This window comes from Pelecanus crispus, chromosome 17, assembly GCF_030463565.1.
Source record: "Pelecanus crispus isolate bPelCri1 chromosome 17, bPelCri1.pri, whole genome shotgun sequence".
In the NCBI taxonomy this organism is placed as follows: domain Eukaryota; kingdom Metazoa; phylum Chordata; class Aves; order Pelecaniformes; family Pelecanidae; genus Pelecanus; species Pelecanus crispus.
This window is the reverse complement of record NC_134659.1, coordinates 948,497-954,806: the sequence shown is the minus strand read 5'-3', so window position 1 is coordinate 954,806 and position 6,310 is coordinate 948,497.

Sequence of the window (6,310 nt, the reverse complement as noted above, 5' to 3'; positions counted from 1 at the left end):
AAAAAACACTAGTTCAGAATAATCCACTCTTGCAGAAAGCATTCTTGCTTTTACTTTTTTGCAAGGCCAGAGGAAGGGTGTTGCGAATCCATAAGACAGTTCCGTGAGCCCTGCATTTCCCTCGAGCAGACCCGGCACACCACCCCTGGCCGCACCGCTGACCCCACTGAGCAAAGGCAACCTCTGCACGAGGCTTCTGCCCGTCTCCCCTGCGAAGGCGGCAAGCGGAGCTGTGAATTGGAACTGAAACCTGAATGACTGCACAAAGACGAGGGCCACCCCTAGATGCTGGCAGACAGAGAGGGCTAGAGAAAGCAAACAAAATCTGTGAACTTACTGGTAGGTTCTGAAGTCGACAGATACAACAGCGTCTCTGTAAAACTCACTTGTATGTTGTGTATACTGCTTATTATTTTAAGTCAAAATTCATTATAAACCTATATCAGAAAATTATGTTCTTTGCTTTTCGAATTCCTACACACCAGTCGGGCACTTCCCCAGAGCGGGAATCAGCCCGCAGCATTTCTTCTACCTGTGTGCTTGCAGCTCCCGTGGTCCTAAAGCACAGACCTCCTGGCCACGGGAGTTATCCGTTGTTTCCCCCAAAGCAGAGCCATGGCATCCAGCGTGCAAAGCCCCACAGGAATCCTTCATAAGCAGCAGCACGCTCCAGGACATCAAATGGCAGAGCACTGGGTCAAGCAGGAGATGCTAGATTAGCTTCCAAACCTTTTCTGTAAAAAAACCAAACACCCAAAACTTAAATATCAACTAAAATTGAAGCTGATGAGAGGAGGGGCAGGCAGCTGCAGAGCTGCCAGCAGATACATTACAGAGATCAAACCTCTCATCTCTGGAAATTTCCTCAATATTTTTTTCCCCCCTACTTGGGCAAGCAGTGATTACAAAGATGCTTTATTTAGTGTACAGATACTCTATAGAGTTTGATCAAAAGATACCAATCCACACAAACAGACTTAACGTACAAGTAAGACAGTTGAACCTGCAAACTACATTGACCCAGGTTAAAAAAACCGTTTACCTTAATCATCGCAATTCCTGAGCACATGCTGAAGCCGATAGGGGTGCTTCTACACTTCCCTCCCAGAGCTCGGTGCCTGTTGCCCCAGGCAGGCTGTGCTTTCTCCCGGACCCAGGAGAAACGCTGCTAGTTTTCCTGATGTTGATCATCATTGTGCTGATGGGCACACTCAAAGCAAGTTTTCATCAAAGTTACAAGCTTACATCAACAATGGGAAAGGACAAGTCAACAGCAACATTCATCTGCAAATATTTTTAAATGGGGTCTGCTTTCACGCTGCTATGGCTGCTAGAGGGGCTGTCAAAGCTCTCCGAGGAGTCAGGGTTTTCTCCCGGCACCGGCGAGATGTGTGGGCAGAGGGAGCTGAGCAGGCTGCAGCGGCGATGTCTGAAGGAAGGTCAAAGTAGCAGGATGGGATTAAGGCAAAGAAGATTATCCTGGTCCTAAGCCACCCATCGGCTACTGCACGAAGAGCATCTCTGAACAGGGATTTTACCCAATGGCCCTAGGAAATACTAGTTTAAGTGGTGAGAGAAAACCGCTTTGAAAACTGCTTTGATGGACTGCTCAAAGAATTTAAAGAGTCTGCCATGGGCCAGATTAGAGCACCTTACTCTGTGCCAGACCACCGAGATTGCTCGTGCAGAAAAAGGGCCTTCAGCAGAGCTGCTGCAGAGCCGCATACAAGCAAAAAGGTGACATTTTAACAGAGCTCTTCAAACAGCTACAGGAATCCCACCTCCCCACTGCCTAACCCATTTCTTACAGAATTAAACCATCTCCCTTTTGAATCCCACGCTGACGGCAGGAGAGGGCTGAGCAGCACCTTTCGCCCTCTCTGCTCTTGCAGAACTCGCGCTCGAGCTGGTGTTTACCTGGGAGGCTCCCAGGCCTCACCCCTCTGAATTTCAAGGAGAGGCAATTTCCCCAAAGATTTGCTCCGTCTCGGCTGTGCCGAGGAATGCTGGCAGGTGAGCGGGAGGTCTGAGCCAGGCCAAAGGCATTTCAAGCCTGCCGTAGCACAGCGTCCGTCAGCACGCAGGCTAATCTACCGGGAAGAGCTCCCTCATTTATCTTCATTACTGCTCCACCTACCATCAATTTACGACAGACTTTAAAAAAATGCTGCCCCCTCAGCAATCAATCCAAGCCTCCTCCCTCCTGCTCCCAGAGCAGGACTCGCTCTGTGGGCTGGGAGGGACCCAGTGCCGGGGGACCCGGGGTCGGCCGTCGATAAACATTTCTTCCTCTCCAGAGGACCCCTGGGAGGTGTCTTCCAGCAGAAATACTGCTCCGAAGCAGATCTGTAGGCCTACCTGATGAATGACACCTTAATCAATGGCTGCTGCCAAAATACGTCTTCCCTCTGCATGCAGATGTTCAACATTTTAAAACAAAGGAGAAAACTCCCGAGGACAGGTTGTCTTGGGTTTATGGGCTTCCCCCCTCCCCGTGTCATCACCGAGGTACTAAAACTGGATGCCTTCAGCACTCCATAGAACCACCATAGTGAGAAGGCAATCATAGCGCTGCCGGCTCCGCTGGCACGACGGGGCTCCCTGCCCAGCTGCCTTCCCCTGCCACGGCGCAGCAGAAAATCAAAGGAGTAGAAATACCTGGAAGCAGGTACCAGCATTACAGAAGCACCTGGAGGAGCAGGCGCGGCAACGGCCCAACAAGCTCGAGTCGACCCGACAGAAGAGGTGAGCCTTTCTTCTGCAAAGGGCTGTGGAAGACTACGCTCGCTTCTTGTTTATTAACAAGCAATTAGCAAAAGCACAAAGCCTGGGAATCAGAAATACACGGGTTAGCTAGAGCTCACTCCCACTGCTTGTGCAAGGAGACGTCCCATTGCGGGCTGAAGGAAATTCAGACTGGTCTGTCTTCTCACAGATGCGCCCTACCGAAGCTCCCCTTCAGCACACTCATCCTCAGCACGCAGATGTTTTCCATCTACAAATGTTTATGAAGGCTGCAGTCTCGTCAGGGAACACTCGGTTCCTCTCACAAGCCCCTCTCTTAAGTAATCCGCCTAAAATGTGCAGGGAGCCTTTTATGCAAGATCATCTTCTAATTATCCTCCAGTCAAAAGCATGCCTGAACTCAAGGACAAGGAGCAGAATTAATTGCTTGATGAGCTTCTGAATAAATTACCTTCTCTGAAGGAGCTGGACAGGACACACAGGAGGAGGTAGAAGGCATTGGAAACATGGGATCCACACGAACTCAGGGTATTCTCTCCGCTAAACCACGTGCGAGTGAGAGCGCGCCTCAGCCCAGGTGACAGCACCAGTTGGCTGGAGGGATGCAGTGATAAGGCCGATGAAGTTTCTGACCCCCAGCAATGCAGTGTATGCACTGCTCAGCTACACCCCAGTCCTAAAACCCCCTTGTTGCTGCCCGGGGCCCTCGCTGTTCACCATCACGTTCATACTTGCGCAGGCGGCTCTGCTCGTGTACCTGTGCCAGCCACAGCGTGCTCTGCGGGGGTCATCGGCTGTAACAGGCCCAGCTCTCCGGGACAGATTTCTTGGGGCATTTTGACTAACATTTGCATAACCTGTCAGATCTGTGTGGGAGCTTTCACATCCCTTATTGCTGAAGCCGAGTCACGGAGGGCTGCTCCAGCTAGCAGCAGGGGGTTACTGCTCTGGAATCTCAGCTGATGACTCAATGCAGGAGAATGCAATAGTCACATACTGTGTCACACTGTTTTATAACTGATGATAGCCTACAGCCAAATTAGAAAAGAAATCAAGAGGTTCTTAAGAGAAGGGTCCGAGCTGATGAGGCCACGGTATGATTGCACAATGCAATGCATCCAGAGTAAAAGCAAAATGTCACTGGCCAGAAATAACCAAAGCAAGAAGATCCCCAATGGAGAAACATACTCATCTTCGTGGATGCACCCGTACTGATGCAATAAGCCTGGGTGTGTTATCTAGCTCTCCCCAATGACCAGACTCACCGAAGGGCCTACCAAAAAGCACAATACAACAATCGAAGCTGGAAATGAGGAAAATTCCAAGCACATGAGCAGCATCCCTGATCACCGTCTTCTTCCTACAGTGCTAAGGGCTGGGGCATGCGGAGCACGCCCCGCTTAGGAGGCTCGAGAAGGGGAGGAGGGAGCCAGGAGACTAGAGGCAGAGCTGGAGGCTGAAGCTGCCTTTCCTCTCCATGCACCTTTATTAAAAGCTGGGTGAATTTAGACCACAGAAGACTGAACACAGAAGCCCACTATGATTGCTACTGTCAATATGACCTGACGTTTAGAGGAGATTTTTGACCCATAAGCAGAAGATCAGAACAGCTCGCACGTCACCTCTGCAGCCATACAGCCTTGACTGCAGAAGAGAGGAGGGGAGCGAGCCTGTCCTTAGCAGCAGAACGGGGCAAGCTGGGTGCGACTCAGAGGCTGGCAGAGTATGAACCCCATCTGCTCCCTCTGCCTTTGCTACCAATCTGTCCTCTGCTAAGAATACAGCATCAGTGCACATCTGCTCCCTACCTCCACAGCTGGTCCCATTCCGAAATCCCGGCACAGCCTCATGTGGCTCCCAACCACACGCCCCATATATTAGTGGTCTGGGAGGTGCATCTCCCCTCAGTGTGTCATCTCTGGGCAGGGGGAAGGGCAGCATTAATTTATGTCTGTACGGGCCCCGAATGTACATCTCCTTTTCTCTAAGGGAGTTTGCTCTCATATTTAACCTCCTCATCCTGCTGGCACTGGAGGCGGATGATGCAGTTTGTAGAGGTGCAGGCACTTCACTCTCCCCCTCCCCCTGGAATCTTCCTCTCACTTGTGGTCCTTGGGATTCACCCAATGTTTCTCAGAAAAAAAAAAAAGAGGACCTCAAGACAAGTATGCATTTAATAAGCAGTGAGACAAATAAGCTCCAGTTATCCCAGCAGAATTACAACACCAGAGAACAATTTTCTGCATTCCTCTGAAGGCCTGAAGGAACCCAATTGCCTGCTCTCAGCCTAAATAGGTACCAGACACCAAGTGCTCCATAAGCAAACAGAGCCCCCAAAGTGCAAAAATGAAATAAGTAAAAAGCTTCACATTACATATAAACCAGCCGTTTGCACCTTGTTATTAATGGTCTTGACTATGACCTTTAAACCCTGCCTTGCTCAGAGTCATGGATCTATGAGCCTTGGCACCCTCACAACAATTCCAGGACGAGGAGCAGGGAATAAACAACCCTGGCCGGTACCGGAGATGCGGGAAGGGAACGGGCCTGCGACAAACGCGGGCCGAGAACCACTCCAGTGCAGCAGCCAGGACTAAGAGGTGACCATCTCCACTAAGAATTTGTCAACGTAACCTCAGTGACCAGGGTTTCTGACAGCATGAAAAGTCCTGCTGCCACATACATACATGCATAAAAGCAACGCATCTATCCCCAGTTTCAAAGGACACAGGGCTCACAGCATGGTAAATACCTGCAAGAGGGCTCATTCCCTAGAGGATAATTCTGACAGAGTTCACAAGCCCACATGAACTGGAGTTGCCTCGAGCAGACCCTGTTACCCAGAAATATTTATTAGTCTAAACCGCCTCACCGCTGCTTTAAGAGTTCTATTATTATAATAGTGCCGATAGCCAGCGGGAAGTTTTACCCCGTGGAAGCTGTTCAGTGCAAAGCCAGCACCGCCGCAGAGCCGGCCCCGCAACAGCAGCGGCTGGAGCGTGCTTGGGATGCGCGTGCTTGGCTGGCCCGTGCACCCTCCTGGGCCGCTGCTACCGGCCACCGCGGACCTCTGGTAGCGCCCACGGTGCCGCTTACGCCCGACCGAAACGCTCCCACTCGTACAGAGCGGCCGCTTACAGACCGAAGGCCTGGTGGTCACTCTTCCAAGCTGATGAATTCCTCGGATAAAGTCGAGTATAAAGAATATAATCTAATGTTCCTATAAAGTATATAGGAATAGTACACCTGATGGACGTTTGTCAGGCTCAAAGGATTAGCGTCTCTAAATGGCATCAAATAGCCAATAGCATTTGGGTATTAGCTTCCAAATACTTCATTTAAAGTCAGCCAACATTAGAAAGTGGTTTCAGTAACAAGATAACAAACCATGCTTGTGTGTTCTCTCCAGTTGCATATGCAACAGAAGTCCTGATCCACACAGATCTTTAGACACTCTTCATTAAAAGCAGTGGTAAGACAAGGCAAACTCACACAAGAATTTAGCTGCCTAACTGCCTCAGGAACAACAGCTTTACTATCTGTGGTAATGCTTCCCTCTTCCCTT